The 20061-nt window shown below is 38.2% G+C and overlaps 1 pseudogene; it reads right to left on the bottom strand.

Annotated features, from left to right (window-relative positions):
- Window positions 1–6965: 6965 nt before the first annotated feature.
- Window positions 6966–8489, bottom strand: LOC147380260 (EMI domain-containing protein 1-like; annotated as a pseudogene).
- Between the last annotated feature and the right edge of the window lie 11572 nt (window positions 8490–20061).

Genomic DNA, 20061 nt, shown 5'->3' with positions numbered 1-20061 from the left:
AAATGAATAAAAACATGGAGGAATTACTGAAACATAATGTTAATATTATTTTACTAAACAGAATAATTATCCTTACTTTAACAATTAAAAATACCTCAGAATAAAGATTAGTGAGGAAAACCTTCAAAATATCTATACTGTACCATCTTTAGAATGTAACATCACAGTGTCTTGAAGCTGATAGCTACATGTAGAGCTAGAGCTGTAAGTGTGCTTTTTGTGAACAATGCAAGTATCCAAAAGTCAAAAAGAAAATGAAGTCCAATTGACCCTCAGCTTCAAATGAGTGTTCAGATACCTGTGCATATTAAATTATATTGACTAATTTCAATCATTTTGGGGGCATGTGTTTGCAACTAATACATTCATAATTTCCTATTAATATAGGACTTTTAAAATAAATCACCAGAACCCTAAACTGTTGAGAAGTTAAAAAATGTTACACAGGGGATATACTTTCTTAGCAAAGTAACTATAATACCATAAACATTAGTAGAGATACAAACTTTCAGTTCAGTTCAGTCGCTCAGTTGTGTCTGACTCTTTGCAGACCCCGTGAATCGCAGCACACCAGGCCTCCCTGTCCATCACCAACTCCCGGAGTTCACTCAGACTCACGTCCATCGAGTCAGTGATGCCATCCAGCCATCTCATCCTCTGTCGTCCCCTTCTCCTCCTGCCCCCAATCCCTCCCAGCATCAGAGTCTATTCCAATGAGTCAACTCTTTGCGTGAGGTGGCCAAAGTACTAGAGTTTCAGTCTTAGCATCATTCCTTCCAAAGAAATCCCAGGGCTTATCTCCTTTATAATGGACTGGTTGGATCTCCTTGCAATCCAAGGGACTCTCAAGAGTCTTCTCCAACACCACAGTTCAAAAGCATCAATTCTTCGGTGCTCTGCCTTCTTCACAGTCCAACTCTCACATCCATACATGACCACAGGAAAAACCATAGCCTTGACTAGACAAACCTTTGTTGGCAAAGTAATGTCTCTGCTTTTAAATATGCTATCTAGGTTGGACATACAAACTTTATCAAACACCAAGATCCAAGAATGCTGCCTTTCAATCAATTTCTTTTTAAATTAATAGTTCATGGAGCACCATAAGTATAATTACTATTTTTCTGATAGTAGAAATATAAATGAATAAATAATTATCTAAGTAAGTAAATGTTAGTCGCTCAGTCATGTCTGACTCTTTGCAATCCCATGGGCTGTAGCTCACCAGACTCCTCTATCCATGAAATTCTCCAGGAAAGAATACTGGAGTGGGTAGCCAGTTCCTTCTCAAGGGGATCTTCCTGACCCAGTGATAGAACCCAGGTTAAGCATTAAAATATAAAGTTATTGACAGGTAAACTGAACAATGTATAATTAGGGGGAAAAAACTGACTTCATAAATTATTAATGTGATATGTAATTACAATAGTTATTGTTTCATAAGTTGCTTACTGTTATAGGGCTACTGAACACCCAGCATAAAATTCTCATATATTATTTATATAATTCTGATTTAGTTTCTTTAATGATAGTGCAAAATTCTAGTCTTATGTCTTTGACTTTTTTTATTTTTAAATAAATATATTTAAATACATAAATATATTTTTTAAATACTCTTGATGCCACAATAAGATGTACAACTCTCAACTTAAAGCAGAAAAATCTAAGTCACTTGTCTGGGGTTAAAATGTGAAAATTTTTAACTTTAAGGATGAGTTTTCCCACAATCCAAACCTGGCTGTAATTGGAAAGTTATTGATAAACTGGGCTTTCCTGGTGGCTCAGACAGTAAAGACTCTGCCTGCAATGATTGCTTTACAGAAATGCTCTGAATATGTGTTCTGATATTAATATATGCTGCCTTGTAGTCTATAACCATGCACAGGTAAATATAATTGAGATAGCTAAAAAATTTTAATAATTCACCTCTTGAAGACATAAGCAATGAAAGTAGTATTCTGTTGACTTGATATTTGGGATAAGAAATATTGTGATGTTTCACAATTCCCTGACTGCAAAACACAAACACCATGACTGTTGAAGTATCAGACTGCAACAAATGTCATTACTATTGTTACTCTTCTTTTCACTCAACTCTTATAATTAAGAAAACACAGCGCTTGTTCTTACTTTCTTGACAATATATTTATTAACAAAAAATGCATGATGTGAAAAATATCAACATCTTAAAAATGCTATTTGCTGTCATGGTTAAACATACTTGACCAAAAATTTTCAGAGGGAATATATGTATTTGGGCCCTAAATAAGAGGCATTAAATTTGGAAGAACCATTAAAATTGTCCTGGCTTATATATATATATATATATATATATATATATATATATATATATGTATATAAAATTTGGAATCTCTTATAAAAGAACTGATGTTAGAGATGAAGGAAATAGTAGTTAGCCATTGTTAAATTCATCTTTGGAGATACTAGAGGAAATGATACAATCTCACATGAAGGCAATAACATAAAATCTATCATTCTGCAGTATTTTCAGGTTTGTTTAAGGCTGTTTTTAGCATCACCATATCTGTATTTCAAGTACAAAGGTTTAAGAAAGAATTATCTTTATACATATGTACTGAATTAATTTTTAAAAAGGTGCATTATCCTCCAGAAGCAACATTTTTACCTAAGAATTGTGAAGTTTATTGTATTACTTAGTGTTTAATATACTGAAGTTAAAAATGTTACACAGGGAATATACTTTCTTAGCAAAGTTAACAGTATTTTAAAATCCTGTTTCAGGAAGTATATTGTCTGTGTGTTGTGAGGGAGGTGCATTCCAAATGTGCCTTGCAGTAATGTAATTCAAATATGGGAATCTTTGGATGGGAAATTTTTTTTTTTAATGTTAAGAAGTAATTTTGTGGAATAACATTAAAATGATAACTTTTGAAAAGTATTAGATTTTCCTGAAATAAAATCTGATGGTTCAAATTATAATGGTTTGATTATTTGTTTTTAATTCTTAGAAGAATTCAGAAAAAAATAAACCTAGTTAAGCAAGTTTTTAAAAAATATTTTGTTTCTTAATCCTCAGAATATTAAACATTCTTTATGGAAAAAAGAATAGTCAAAATAGTCAATAGTCAATATTGAATAGTCAATCTTGAGAGAGAAGAATAAAGCTGAAAGTATTGTGCTCCCTGTTTTCAAACTATACTACAAAAGCTACAGTCATCAAAAGAGTATGATATTGGCACAAAAACAGACACATGGATCAATGGAATAGAACAGAAAATCTAGGAATGAACTCACACTTATATGAGCAATTAGTCTATAAAAAAGGAGGAAAAAATATACAAAGCAGAAAAGACCACCTCTTTAATAAATGGTGGTGGGAAAATTAAATACCTACGTGCAAAAGAATTAAATTGGCTTACTTTCTCACATCATGCATGAAAATAAGTTTAATTGATGAAAGGATTAAATGTTAGATCTGAAACCATAAAACTTCTAGAAGAAAATTAAGAGAGTGAGATTTTTGACATTGGTCTTAGTAGTATTATTTTTTGGATCAGTCTTCTCAGACAAGTAAAACAAAAGCAAAAATAAATTAGTTGGAGTACATCAAATTAAAAAGCTTTTGTAAAGTGAAGGGAACTGTCAACAAAATGAAAAGGCAAGGTACTGAATGGGATAAGATATTTGCAAACAATATATCCACTAAAAGGTTAATGTCCAAAATGCTCAAAAATTCATACAACTCAACATCAAAAAATTTTTAAGAAAGTTTGATTTAAAGATGGGTAGAAGATATGAATAGACATTTTTCCAAAGTAGACATTTGGATGGCCACAGGCCCATGAAAAGACATTGAACATCATTAATGATAAGAGATATGCAAATCAAAACCGCAATCAGATATCACCTCACATCTGTCAGAATGGTTATTATTAAAAAGATAACAAATAATAAGTGTTGTTGAGAATGTTGAGAAAAGCAAACCCTGTGCACTGTTTGTAGGCATGTAAATTGATTGAGCCACTATAGAAAATATTATGGGGGCTTCTCAAAAAATTACAAATAGAACTACGATTCAGCAATTCCTCTCCTGGGTATTTATCCAAAGAAAAAGAAAATTATACATGATATATGCACCGGTTCCTTGGAGCCTCTGTTTATTATTTATTTGGGGGGGGGGGCGAAAGTGAACGTGTTAAGTCTTTCAGTCCTATCTGACTCTTTGTGTAACCCCTCAGGCTCCTCTGTCCATGGAATTCTCCAGCCAAGAATACCAAAGTGGACTGCCATTCCCTTCTCCAGGGGATCTGCCTGACCCAGGGATTGAACCCGGGTCTCCTGCATTTCAGGCAGATTCTTTACCATCTGAGCCACAAAGAAGTGAAAGTGAAGTCACTCATTCGTGCCCGACTCTTTGCGAACCCATGGATAGTAGCCTGCACCAAGCTCCTCCATCCATGGGATTTTCAAGGCAAGAATACTGGAGTGGGTTGCCATTTCCTTCTCCAGGGAATCTTCCCAACCCAGGGATAGAACCCAGGTCTCTCACATTGTAGACAGACGCTTTACTGTCTGAGTCACCAGGGAAACACCAATAGTCACTATATACCATATGAAAGAAAATAACAAGGCACTGAAGTACAGAACAATCTGATGTGACAGTGCCTACTTTAAGAAAATGATTGGCGAGGTGCTCTCTGTGGAGGTAATCTTGAATGAAAGATTTAAACATTGGGAAGGATATAGTCATAGAAACCATGAGAAAGCAAAGCAGAGCAGTAGCCTTTTACTTATGTGAGGAAGTTAAAAGAAATTTGGTTTAGATGGATACTAGGTAGGATTAGATGGCATTAGACATAGACATGAGTTTGTAATTTATATCAGGTAGAATACGGAAACGGAACAGTTTTGTAAGCATGAAAGATAAATGATGCAATTTACAGTTTTTTTTTCTTTTTTTAAAGGCAATCATGTTGCTGTGTCGCTATTGGAAAGTTGTAGAAGTGTGGAAACACATTACAAGGCTGTTTGAGGAGACCTGATAGTGGGTTTGACTAGGGCAGCAGAGAAGTGTATGCAAGGTTATCAATAATAATAAATGTGATAATAATATTAGTGATAATATTTCATAGTGGTTGAGGAGATTTGAAAGAGGGATGATAATGTTAAATATAGAATCTAAGTTACACAAAGGAGAAAGTGATGTCAGAAGATGCTTTGTATCATGAAATTATTGTGAGAATAATGCCCTAGAGTTCCAGTGAAATTGTATGATTGTGAAATTAAGTTTCTTGAGCAAATGAGATGGAGGCTAAGATATTTGTGGATGGGAAACAAATTTTTATAATAAAACTTCAAAAGTGGCCCAAGATCTGGAGATGAAAATCTGAAAAGTGGTAATAACAGTAGATAGTTGAACTGGAGGGGAAGAAAGGACATCTGAAGAGAGACCTGAGTGTTAGATGGCTAATCCCTGTGGAAGTTGAATTCACAATGATTGATGACAGGTAAGGGGAGGGAGGAGGACAGAGTCTTCAATGAAATAAGTGAAGTTGTTGTTGCTTAGTCTCCAGGTCGTGTTCAGTCTTCACGACCCCATGGATTGCAGCATTCCAGGTTTCCCTATTCCTCACCATCTCCCAGAGTTTGCACACGTTCAGGTCCATTGAATCGGTGATGCCATCTAGTCATCTCATCCTCTGTCACCCTCTTAGCCAAAGTACTGTAGCTTCACCTTCAGCATCAGTCCTTCCAAAGATTATTCAGGGTTGATATCCTTTAAGATTGACTGGTTTGATCTCCTTGCTTTTCAAGGGATTCTTGAGAGTATGTTCCAGCACTACAGTTCAAAAGCATCAATTCTTCAGCGCTCCACTGTGTCCAGATCTCACATCCGTACCTGACTACTGGAAAGATGATACCTTGACTGTACAGACCTTTGCTGGCAAAATGATGTCCTTGATCTTTAACACACTGTCTAGGTTTGTCATAGCTTCCCTGCCAAGAAGCAATCATCTTCTAATTTCATCACTGCTGTCACCATCCTCAGTGATTTTAGTGAAGTACCGTGAAGCTCAAAGTATGAGGCTGTTGGACTTTTAAACTGAATTATTCAGCTTTAAAAGGAATCTAGAAAGTGAGGTTGTAAAGAAAAACTACAGCTGCTCACTGAATAATTTTAAAACTAAACAATCTCATTTCAAGAACATAGAGATTCACAAGAACATAGAGATTCTTTTTATTTGATATTCTATAAACTGAAGCATAATTACTTCAATCTTAGCATGACAAAACTCTTCTAAAGCCTTAGAAAAAAAATGATGATAATATACAAACTATCTCCACTATGCAAGCTTGACCCCAGAATCTCTATTTGGAATGCATTCTATTCTTCTAGATTTGTTTTTATGAGCAATTGTACGACAACACATAATTCCATTTAAGTAGATATATAGCACTTAATAAGAGTTCAGAATTCTTTGCTATGCTTTATTGATCTAGGCAAAAGAAAAATAAATAAATAACAATGTTATCCCTAACAAAGTGATAAATAAATGATTTACAAAGGAAAATACTGTTTCATTATGGGTTCCTTGCCAAATCAGGTGATTAAAACAAACTAGCAAATTGCTAAATGTTTTTCCCAATAACACAAATACTGAGATAGAAGACATACAACTTTGGAAAGACTATCATGTATCAAGAGTTGGGCTTAAAGAAGAGATGCCACCTGGTGTCTCTAGTTCGTTTTTTAATTTTTTTGGCAGTCAGGCAGAGGCCTTTATTGGCTGATACACATCTACCTGCTGGAGCGGTCACAGGCGGTTGTGGGAGCAGGTGGTCCCCTCCTCCAGGCCCCCGGGAGGGACTGAGGGTTCAGTGGTCAGAACTGACACAGGAGCCCTGAACACCCAGTCAGATCAAGTAGCTTGACCTCAGGGTCAGGAACCCAGCACCGGAAAACAAGGAGAGGAGGGGTGCAGGTGGGCTCCCCAGGATTGGCTGGGGAGTGGGGAGGCCGGACTTCCCGTCCTCGTCATCCCCAGAAGTGTGGAGGGCCGGGCAGTTGATGAGATGACAGAAGCTCCAAACCTGCTGTCCCTGCTGCAGACCTGCATCACCCCACTTCACAAAGGGCAACTGAGGCCCAGGGCCCTGAGCCCTCTCACCTGGGCCACACCTCCCTCTCAGGCCCCAGTCCCTGCTCAATCTCATGAAAGGCAGACGCGCACTGAGTACCAGGACCAAGACCCCCACCCAAAGGCCTAGGTTGTGCAGGGGACCCCGAGGATATTAATAAATATGGACTGGCAGAACCCAGAGGCAGTCAGCCCAGTCCAGGCTGGGAAGGGAAGCCTGGCCTGGCCTTCCCCATGGGGCCACCACCACCCTCAGTTTGTCTTGTCTCGGCTCCTGGGGGCCAGGATCCTGTAGCTGGCGGTTTGTCCTCCCCTTTTGCCCTTCAGGAGGCTGGGGGTGCCCCTGGGGGTGGCAAGGCTTGTCCCTGACCCCTCTGGTTCCAGTGGGCTCTTCTCATCAAAGTCTCCTTTGCAGCCAGGTTCTCCCCACTGCCCCCATGGAGCCTTGGGGGCCGGGCTACCCTTGCAGTCCTCTTTGGCTCTTCTCTCCAGGGTGGCCTGAGATTTCTTTAGGTACAGTGGGGCCTGGGGGTCCCCTATGTCCAGGACTCCCAGGAATGCCCATGGGGCCAGGAAGTCCAGGAGGACCCATGGATCCCGGGGAGGGGGGGGGGTGCTGGGGACCCAGCCGGTCCAGGTGGCCAGTGGCTGCTGGTCTCAGTGAAAGTGTTAGACAGAAACAGGTCCTCAGGCTGGGAGATTCGGGTGTAGGGTGGTCCAACAGGGGCTGGGGGGTGGGGCAGGGAGGCCAGGGGGGCCAAGAGGGCCTTGGGGCACTGGAGGTCCCCTCTCTCCGGGGTACCCACAGCTCTGGCCTGACCAGAGCTCCTTGGGGGGCCCTGCAGACCTGATGGACCTCTCATCCCCACTGGGCCCCCACTGCCGGGGTCTCCTGTGGGGCCAGTGGACCCAGGAAGCCCCTGAGCACCAACTCCATCATCTCAAGGGAACAAAGGAGGCCTCTGGTTTTCTCTGGCTCCCAGCAGCCCTAGAAGGCCTCCATTCCCGGAGCTGCCCTGGGCAACTGGGGAGCCCCAAGGCGGGGCAGGGTCCTCGGGGGGGCAGCTGGGGTCGGGGCCCTGCCCACTCCGTGACAGTCAGCCCTGCCGGCTTGGCCTCCAGCGCCTTCAGCAGCTCCGTCAGTTCGACACTTTGCTGCAGGTGAGAAACCAGAGAAGCCTGTGGGCCCCAAGGGCCAACCGCCAGGTGGCGGTGCCCGACCACCTGGGCACCACGAAATCAGAGGAGCCTACAACTTCGTGGCAGCTCAGCAGCGAGGGCCTGGAGGCTGCATATTCACTGGCAGGCGGTCACCGTCTTGTACATCACCTTGTACGTGGGTCTTAACACCCATCCTGTAGCTGTCACTCAGTCGTGTCCGACTCCCGCGACCCCATGGACTGTAGCCTGCCAGGCTCCTCTGTCCATGGGGTTCTCTAGGCATGAATATTGGAGTGGGTTGTGGTTTCCATCTCCAGGGGATGGATCTTCCCAAACCAGGGATCAAATTCGGGTCTGCTGCATCGCAAGCAGACTGTTTACTAACTGAGCCACCAGGGAAGCCCCTGTAGCTGTTGGCCACCTGATGTGAAGAGCTTACTCATTGGAAAAGACCTGTTTCAAAACTTCTGATTTTTGTGTACTCTGTTTCTTCCTTCTCACAGTTTGTATCAGTCCAGCACAAGCCATCATCTGCTTGAAGGACAAAAAAGCAGGATGAAGAAATCCTGAGTACAGAATCTAAAATGAGTGAATGAGTTAGCCATAATTTAACATATTGTTCATTTTCTTTGGGTTCCTGTTAAAATACTGACTAGTGTTAGGTAATATTGTAAAACAAAACATGTAATGAAAAATATGTTTTCATTGCCTAATATACATTCTTGGAATCCTAGGCTGAAAGACAGTGATATAAATCATATATATATATATATATATACACACACACACACACACTCACATACACAGTTCTTATATACACACTCACACACACACACACATAGGCTTTGAATTATTTTTTCCCTTTCCTTACCATGTGACAGTGGATAGATTTCAATGTAGCAAAAGATGATATCTCCCACTTTTATTGTTTAGATTACAATAATGAAACTTAACTCAGAAATTTATCAAAGGAAGGAAATACAATCTGAAAGTTTGTGATGAAGTTAGGGAGACTGTGGTTCAAATTTTCATTAAAATAGGATTAACATCATATAACTCTAGCAACAGTGTTATGTTAGAAGCCATCAGATAACATTGTTGCTTTAAATCAGAAGCATGAGTATGAGGGAGAGCTGTCTAACAAATGTGCATCTGTCAGTCTTAATGCTTTATGATTCCTACAAATACATAATTAAGTGAAGAACTGCTAGTAATCATTTATGGTTATTAGATCATAAAATTTAAAATATGGAATCAATTTGACAGAGTCTGGAAGAGAAGAATGCCATGTTAAAGAGCTCTCATACTGAAATAGTTAAAATTAAACTTTAATTCTAATTTTCCCACTTATAGGGCATATAATTTTGAGAAATTCAGTTAATTTATCTAAATCTCAGATTCTTTCTTTGTAGAAATATTATCAAACCTATAGATTTGTAAAAATTAAATACGTCTCATATGTAAAACAGAACTTGGCTTGCAAGAAGTAAACCTCAGTTAATTATGTATGCATAACAGTATATGCTGAAGAATTGATGCTTTTAAACTGTGGTGTTGGAGAAGTCTCTTGAGAGTCCCTTGGACTGCAAGGAGATCCAACCAGTCCATTCTAAAGGAGATCAGCCCTGGGTGTTCTTTGGAAGGAATGATACTAAAGCTGAAACTCCAGTACTTTGGCTACCTCACGAGAAGAGTTGACTCATTGGAAAAGACTCTGATTCTGGGAGGGATTGAGGGCAGGAGGAGAAGGGGACGACAGAGGATGAGATGGCTGGATGGCATCACCAACTCGATGGATGTGAGTTTGAGTGAACTCCAGGAGTTGGTGATAGACAAGGAGGCCTGGCGTGCTGTGATTCGTGGGGTCGCAAAGAGTCGGACACGACTGAGAGACTGAAATGAACTGAACTGAACTGAACAGTGTATGTATTTGTATGCATATATATATATATATGTATATTTGTAAATGCCTTCATATGGCTAGATGGATATTCAAATAGGTTTTCTCATTCAATATCCATTGCCAAATAATATTATCCTACAAAATAGCTTACTCCATTAAAAGGACACATGCACAACTCAAAATAAGAGAATTGTTTCTCAAGTAGCATGCTAAGTATATGCAGGAAAATTATCACCCACACTAGATTCTATCTTACAAATTTCAGAAAATCAGTTAAGATCCAAAAGTAACTTGGCAAAAGGAATTGAACTTACCAGGTCAACACATTGTGAATCTAATCTTTTACATTTTGTATCTACTTTGCTGCATGTTTTTTTTTTTTTTTTTTTTTTTTGGATTATACAGTTTTATGTTCCTAGGTCACTACAAAATAGAGAAGTGCCTGCTAAACTGCATTAAATTGCTCTCAATATAGCTTTAAAATACGCTGTAATATTGCCTTAATCAGACTGTCTCAATAACCTTAGCAGCTCATTGTAGAGCTGCTGGATAAAAGAATCTTAGAAAACTGACTCAAAAGTTACTTGATTTCAGACTGTGCACACCTAGGTGACTGATCATTTTCTAGAAATGGTGTCTAAATTTGGAAGCTCACAAACTCACCAGGCCTGTAAATTACTTGTATAATTAAAATACGTAGCTGCTTTCTTTAATGTGCAATTTTATGAGAAAGTAACTCTTAATACTATATTAGAACTGAACATGGAACAACAGACTGGTTCCAAATAGGAACAGGAGTATGTCAAGGCTGAATATTGACACCCTGCTTATTTAACTTATATGCAGAATACATCATGAGAAACGCTGGGCTGGAAGAAGCACAAGATGGAATCAAGATTGCCAGGAGAAATATCAGTAACCTCAGATATGCAGATGACACCACCCCTATGGCAGAAAGTGAAGAGGAACTAAAAAGCCTCTTGATGAAAGTGAAAGTGGAGAGTGAAAAAGTTGTCTTAAAACTCACCATTCAGAAAATGAAGATCATGGCATCTGATCCCATTACTTCATGGGAAATAGATGTGGCAACAGTGGAAACAGTGTCAGACTTTATTTTTTTGAGCTCCAAAATCACTGCAGATGGTGATTGCAGCCATGAAATTAAAAGACGTTTACTCCATGGAAGAAAAGTTATGACTAACCTAGATAGCATATTGAAAAGCAGAGACCTTACTTTGCCAACAAAGGTCTGTCTAGTCAAGGCTATGGTTTTTCCAGTGGTCATGTATGTGAGAGTTAGACTGTGAAGAAAGCTGAGCACCGAAGAATTGGTGCTTTTGAACTGTGTTGTTGGAGAAGACTCTTAAGAGTCTCTTGGACTGCAAGGAGATCCAAACAGTCCATCCTGAAGGAGATCAGTCCTGGGTGTTCTTTGGAAGGACTGATGTTGAAGCTGAAACTCCAGTACTTTGGCCACCTGATGTGAAGAGCTGATTCATTTGAAAAGAACCTGATTCTGGGAAAGATTTAAGACAGGAGGAGAAGGGGATGACAGAGGATGAGATGTTTGGATGGCATTACTGACTCAACGGACATGAGTTTGGATAAACTCCAACAGGGATGGACAGAGAGGCCTGGCATGCTGCAGTTCATGGGGTCGGACACAACAACTGAACAACTGAACTGAAATGAGAAGATAAATTATCTTCATCTGCACAGTGATATGTTTTGGGAATAATTTATAAATAGCAATCAGTTTCACGTTCTCCAGTTTTTTTCTGTTGTATACTAGTGGTTTTCAACCCTGGTGCGGCAACGTCCTCCCTAATAACAATCATCAAAGTATAAATTAAAAGAAAACTGTACCATCAATGTGCTTCCCAGGTAGCTCAGTAGTAAAGAATACACTTGCTAGTGCAGGAGACACAGGAGATGCAGGTTCAATTCCTGGGCTGGGAAGATCCCCTGGAAGAGGAAATGGCAATCCACTCCAGTATTGTTGTCTGGGAACTCCCATCATCAGAAGATCCTGGCCAGCTACAGTCCATGGGGTCACAAAAGAGTCAGACATGACTTATTGCCTGAGCATACATACACATACCATCAAAAATTGAGAATACCAAGTGTTCCTGAGAAAGTGTTGATATAGACATTTAATAATTTTCGCCTTAATATTTTTCTGAGGTTGTTTTCATAGGAAGCATTCTCCAGTTTCTAAGCACCGGAATTCTATCATTTGGTAGCTGAAGAAAAAAACAAAAAACAAAACAGGCTTTGGGAGCCTCAGCTTACAATATTGCAAAAGAAAACTACAGACAGAATTAACAAGTAAAATATGGAACAATGTCATTTTTTATTGCACCACTTGCAGACTCTAAAATTTGTTAATAATTTATTCACAGATAAAGCATTTATCTCTTGTTTTTCAGATTTTGTGTTCTATCTAAATCATAATAGGCATTACTCATGTTCAGTATCTAGGTAAAAATATTTGTCATATACCCTTTTATGGCTACAGAATATGCAACATTTTCTAAGCATCCACTAAAGACAAATGCTATAATTCTCAGTGTTAGTAAAGTAGCAAGTGCTTATGTTTTTATACTTCAGTTTCTTTAAAGGCCACCAACTCTTGAAAATAGGACTCAGTTTCAGTATGGCAAAATTTGAAGACTTAATTTTGGCAATTGGATCTTAAAACTATTAATAAGTCATACATGCACATGATAAATTCTTGCCAATAGGTTAACATATTCCTTTAGCTGGTTAAAATAAAATCCATTCATAGGTTACATAAAATAGTTATTCTAAAGTCACTATCCCAGTGATCTTATCATTAACTTGCCCAATTATCACTAAATTTTCTTGTAACATTAATTAGGAAGTTGGTCTCTCTAGCAGAGCTAGAAATTTTATAAGGTGGGACCATTGTGGTTCTTCATGTCATGGATATGTCTCTTTCCCTAAGGGAATTGTCAGGAGATAGTTCATGGCTGGGGTGCCATTATCCATCATCTATCAGTTAGACAAATTACCTTGGAACCATGGAAAAACCCAACTTCTACAAATAAAAAATAAACCTTTTCAAATTATTATAATTTACATATGACATATAATATTATTATGCCCTGCAAAAGTTGAATTTTTAGTACAGTGTCAGTTTTATTAATAAATCTGGTTACCCAGAAACAGTAAAAATCTTGGTAAAATAACCCAAGGACAGGGACTACTAAAGGGAAGACATTTTTAACTGAGTAGGGTAAAGTAGAAATTACCACTTTTGCAAACCAGAGGTAGTTAATTGATGATCATTTTAAAGAATATTTTCAACTCCAGCTGTCTCATTGAAATACCTCTTATACCAGGAACTGTCATCTCTACTGGGAATTTCTTCCTCAAAACAATTGACAATAAGAGCAAATTTAATAATGAGACATTTAATAACAGAGAAATCATGAATTAATATTGTATCTTTGTGGGGCTTTTTATGCAATATGACAATAGCAATAACTTGGCAATGTCTGTCAATTTCACTGAGGCAGTAGTACTTATTACTCATCTGAACTAGGAGTCGAGAACAAAAATTCCAGCTCAGTGAAGTAACTAGCATTTCCCAAGATACTTGCTTTTAGGCATAACTGTTGACAGTGGTCATCAGGTGATTTTCTTCAAGGGAGAAGAGGGGATTAGCAATCTTGTCCAATTCCTACACTGTTTCAAGTAGGGAGACTTTTATGATGAAAAGTTAGTTTTGTGCTCTGACTAGTGAATGAAGTACAAAAGATCTATACATAATCTATGGGAGGTGAGAGGAAAGTGAGAAAGAAAATAAATTACTGTCTCCTATTGATAGGCAGGAATGCTGCCCAACTGGAGAGTATGTTAACCACACAGTACAAAATGGAACTCATTAATAGAATGTTTGGATAACGCAGGAAAAAATTTGTTTGAAATTTAATTTTACTGGTCAGCAGGAAGAGATTAAGTTTGAGGGTCGATCAACTGCTTACAGGGTCTTCTTATCCATCATCACTGCCAGAGTGAAATTCAAGTAAGAAGTGGGTTGCTGGTCATGTTTCTAATAATTAAAATAAATTAATATTACAAAATTGGTTAATGGGTGCCACAGACATTTTCTAATATTTAGAGCATAGATCCAAGATGGTAGATCTTGGCACTTGACAACAAATTAATAGATAGGAGACCATAAGGCTTTTCCAGTGAAGATTTAGTGATGTTTTTAGTTGAAAATCCTTAATAAGAATAAGATTCCCAGACATTTACCATGACACTGTTTGTCCAAGTCAACCTGTGAAAAGAATTCTGTTGACTCATTCTGATACTTTGTAGATATAGTGGCAATGATATCAAATCAAGATGACAGTGGAATGCTGTGGACAGAAACCGACTTGACATGCTTAGAGTAATGAATAGAGATAGCTTTCCTGATAGGGATATGGAAAGAATGATGTGAATTTCATTGGTATTTAGGATGTAAATTGGATCAGAGTTTATAATGGACTCTATAAAAAAAGAAAAAATATAAAATGAATTATGAGTGTGAGTATTCTGACTTGCAGGTATTTACCAAAACAAGACACACTATAAAAAGACCAGGGGTGGCTATTTTATTTGTTCACTCTTTTTCCTCCATTGGGATGGAATTAATGAAATTATGAATTTCAATTTGGGCATGTTGAGCCTGAAATGACTTGGAGATATCCAAGTAAACATCTTATAAAATCCGTTGAATATTCTGACCTGGAGCTCAAAAAGGTGAACAGAGAGGAGAATGTGGGTGGCAGAAATATAGCATGGTGGAAGAGTGTGTGTTTTTTTTTTTTTTTTTTAAGGCAATAAGAAAGGCTCACTTGAAAAGAAGGTAAATATCAAAGAAGAAAATGAATAATTATTAGATGAGAAGATAGGATGTGATGGGAAAAAAGATCTGTACTCAGAAAACTGTAAGATGCTGATGAAAGAAATTAAAGATGACACCAACAGATGGGAAGATATACTGTGCTCTTGAATTGGAAAAATAAGCATTGTTAAAATGATCATACTACCTAAGGCAATCTATTTATTAAATGCAGTCACTATCAAATTATCCAAGGCATTTTTCATAGAATTGGAACAAAATTAGTATGGAAACATAAAGACCCATAATTGTTCATAACAATCTTGAGAAAGAAGAGTGGAATTGGAGAAATCATGCTATCTGACTGATCTTTACTGAAAATAGACATTAATCACAATATGGTGCTGGCACAAGAACAGACACATATATTGATGGAATAGGATACAGAACCCAGAAATACACCCACATGCTTATGGTCACTAATCTATGGCAAAGGAAACATGAATATACAATGGAGAAAAGACAGTCTCTTCAATAAATGGTGCTGAAAACTGGACAGTTTCATGGAAAAGAATGGAATTAGGATATGCTCTAACACTATGTTAAAAAATAAAGGCAAAATAGATGAAAAACCTAAATGTAAGATTGGAGGCTATAAAATCCCTAGAGTAAAACATAGGTGTTTGTGCACACACACGTGTGTGTGTGTGTGTGTGTGTGTGTGTGTGTGTATGTGTGCTGAGTCATGTCCAACTCTTTGTGGCTCCTGGACTGTTAGCCCACCAGGCTCCTGTGTACATGGAATTTTCCAGATAAGAATACTGGAGTGGGTTGCCATTTCCTACCCCAGGAGATCTTTGCCACTCAGGAATCAAACCCATATCTCCTGCATCTCCTGCATCTCCTGCATTGGCAGGGAGTTTCTTTACCACTAAGACACCTCGGAAGTCCAAAACCATACATGGAATACTCTTTGATATAAATGCAGCAATATTTTTTTCAGATTCTTCTCCTGACCTAGGGTAATGGAAATAAAAATAGACAAATGGTACTTAATAAAACTTAAAAGCTTTGCACAACAAAGAAAACCATAAACAAAATGAAAAAACAACTTAAGGACCAGGAGAAAATACTTGCAAATGATGTCACCAACAAAGGATTAATTTCCAAAGTACAAAAATAGCTCATACTGCTCAATATCAAAAAACCAAACAACCCAATTAAGAGATGGACAAAATACCTAAATAGAAATTTCTCCAAAGGCATATAGAAGGCCAACAGGCACATAAAAAGATGCTCAATAAAAGTAATAATTAGAACAATGTAAATCAAAACTGCAATGAGGTATCACCTTAAACAAGTCAGAATTTCATCATTAAAATGTCTACAAATAATAAATATTGGAGATGGTGTGGAGAAAAATGAACCCTCCTACAGCATTACTGGGTATGTAAATTCATGAAGCCCCTATGGAAGACAATATGGAAATTACTTTTAAAAACTTAAGATAGAACTACCAAATGATCCAGAAATCCTACTCCTGGGAGTATATATGGAGAAAACTCTAATTTAAGAAGGTAAGTACACCCCACTATTTGTAGCAACACTATTTACAAAAACCAAGACATGGAAGCAATCTAAATGTCCATCAACAGAAGACTGGATAAAGAAGATGTGGTATATGCACACAAATGCATACAATGGACAGTTAACTCAGCAAAAAAATGAAATAATGCATTTGTAGCAACATGAATGGATCTAGAATCATCATATTAAGTAAAATAAGTCAGACAAAGACAAATATCATGTAACATCACTTATATGTGGGAATTATAAAAATAATACAAGTGAATTTGCAAGGTCAATAAAGACTCACAAACACAGAAAAAAAAACCTGTGGTTACCATTTTGGATAGTGGCAGTGGTGTGCAACATAAATTAGGAGTTTAATTTATAAACACATTGTACTATATATAAAATAGATAAACAACAAGGACCTACTATATAGCACAGGAAACTATGTTCATTATCTCTTAATAACCTGAAAATGGAAAATAATCTGCAAAAGAATAGATATATAGCTGAATTATTGTACCTCTGAAACTAACACAACATTGTAAATTAACTATACTTCAACTCAGTTGAAAAAGATAAAGAGGATGAAAAAGCTGGTTTTGACGGAACCAGTATATAACAGCCTTAAAATCAGGCATTGAATTTTGATTAGGTATGATTGTTACAGTCAGTTTAAATCATCTTGAGTGCTTGAGCACAGGGACTTGATGTTGTTCAAGTTGAACCCAGTGAAAAATTTGTGTAGTAGAAATTGGAAAAAATATGAAGACATAAAAGTTGGGAGTTATGCAGAACATCTAGGAGTCTATTATAGAATTTAATGTAAAAAGTAACAAAACCATGAAATGGAATGGAAAAGAGTAGGCAGGAGATAGATAGCAACATTTTTAACTGGACATGGAACAACAGACTGATTCCAAATTGATAAAGGAGTTCACCAAGGCTGTGTATTGTCACCCTGCTTATTTAACTTATATGCAGAGTACATCATGAGGAACGCTGGACTGGAGGAAACACAAGCTGGAATCAAGATTGCCGGGAGAGATATCAATAACCTCAGATATGCAGATGACACCACTCTTATGGCAGAAAGTGAAAAGGAACTAAAGAGCCTCTTGATCAAAGTGAAAGAGGAGAGTGAAAAAGTTGGCTTAAAACTTAACATTCAGAAAACTAAGATCATGGCATCTGGTCCCATCTGCTACTGCTGCTAAGTCGCTTCAGTCGTGTCCAACTCTGTGCCACCCCATAGATGGCAGCCCACCAGGCTCCCCCGTCCCTGGGATTCTCCAGGCAAGAACACTGGAGTGGGTTGCTATTTCCTTCTCCCTGGTCCCATCAGTTCATGGCAAATAGATGGGGAAACAATGGAAACATTGAGAGACTTTATTTTCTTGGGCTCCAAAAACACTGTACATGGTGACTGCAGCCATGAAATTAAAAGACGCTTGCTCCTTGGAAGAAAAGCTATGATAAACCTAGACAGCATATTAAAAAGCAGAGATACCACTTTGCTGACAAAGGTCTGTACAGTCAAAGCTATAGTTTTTCCAGTAGTCACGTATGGATGTGAGAGTTGAACTATAAAGAAAACTGAGCACTGAAGAATTGATGCTTTTGAACTGTGGTGTTGAAGAAGACTCTTGAGAGTTCCTTGGACTGCAAAGAGATGAAACCAGTCAATCCTAAAGGAACCTGGTCCTAAATATTCATTGGAAAAAAAAAAAAAGCTGAGTGCCAAAGAATTGATGCTTTTGAACTGTGTTGGAGAAGACTCTTGGACTGCAAGGAGATCCAACCAATCTATTCTAAAGGAGATCAGCCCTGGGATTTCTTTGGAAGGAATGATGCTAAAGCTGAAACTCCAGTACTCTGGCCACCTCATGCGAAGAGTTGACTCATTGGAAAAGACTCTGATGCTGGGAAGGATTGGGGGTGGGAGGAGAAGGGGACGACAGAGGATGAGATGGCTGGATGGCATCACTGACTCAATGGACGTGAGTTTGAGTGAACTCCGGGAGTTGGTGATGGACAGGGAGGCCTGGCATGCTGCAATTCATGGGGTCGCAAAGAGTCAGACACGACTGAGCAACTGTACTGAACTGAAAAGATTCATTGGAAAAACTAATGCTGATTCATTGGAAGAACAATACTTTGGCCACCTGATAAGAAGAACTGACTGAAATATTGAAGGCAGGAGGGGAAAGGGGATGACAGGATGAGATGGTTGGATAGCATAACCAACTCAATGAACATGAGTTTGAGCAAGCTCCAGGAGTTGGTGATGGACAGGGAGGCTTAGTGTGCTGCAGTCCTGAGTACACACAGGACTGAGTGACTGAACTGAACTGAACTGAGACAGGAGATGGTTATGAACTTCATTCTACAGTATTTTCTGTTGTTTTTGCATAATTTATTTAAAATTTTTCTATTCAGGTTTTTGGAATCAGATATCCTAGGGTTATTGTTTTGTTTTCCTGTTGAGTCTGCCTGCAGAGGGATCCAGATGGGAAGATACTCTCATTAAGAAGCTTGTTGAACCATTTGTCTAACTGGAAGGCTATTTTCTGTGTCTCTAAGTAATGGTAATTACTTTGAACTTTATTTCTGAAAGAAGGAGTGAAAAAATTTATTCTATTGTCTGAAAGAAGAATATTTGCAGTGGAAGGATAGCTTTGCTTTGCTTCATTTTGTGTCCCTCTCCATCAATTAAGTAACACTAACAAATTAAAAAAAATTAAGGTGTTTTTCTTACAAAAATGAAAATAATGGAAGTGTTCATCAACATTCCCTCCTTCTAGCTAAATGTGTTTTTTTGTTTGCTTTTAATCCATTCAGTTTTTTCTCATGCATTATGTATTATAAACAAATTGGAACAGAAAAACAATATTATTTTAAAACAACTTGTATTTTGAAAATTAATCTAAAAAACAATTTTTATTCTACTTTGTGCCATGTTGAGCTTTCTTCTTGTTTATCTCTTAAATGTTTGGCTTTAGAACTTTCATATAAGAAAATTAAACTATACTATATTTACTTGAAATTATACTCACAATTTTCCACAGCTGTGGAAAATTCTTCAAGAGATGTGAATACCTGACCATCTTACCTGCCTCCTGAGAAACCTGTGTGCAGGTCAAGAATCAACAGTTAGAACAGGACATGGAACCACGGACTGGTTCAAAATCGGAAAGTAGTACTTCAAGGCTGTGTATTGTCACCTTGCTTATTTAACTTATAAGCAGAGTTATTGCTGTTCAGTCGCTCAGTCATATCCAACTCTGTGACTCCATGGACTGCAGCATGCCAGGCTTCCCTATTTTTCTATTGACTCAGATGATGAAGAATCTGCCTGAAATTCAGGAGACCTGGGTTCAATACCTGAGTTGGGAAGATCCCCTGGAGAAGGAAATGGAAACCTACTTCAGTACTCTTGCCAAGAG

This window comes from Bos grunniens, chromosome 1 (genome assembly GCF_055505025.1).
Source record: "Bos grunniens cultivar Pamir isolate PY7600 chromosome 1, Bosgru_T2T1.0, whole genome shotgun sequence".
Taxonomy (NCBI): domain Eukaryota; kingdom Metazoa; phylum Chordata; class Mammalia; order Artiodactyla; family Bovidae; genus Bos; species Bos grunniens.
Note: the sequence above shows the minus strand (reverse complement) of the source record. Positions and strands in the feature narration are given on the sequence as shown.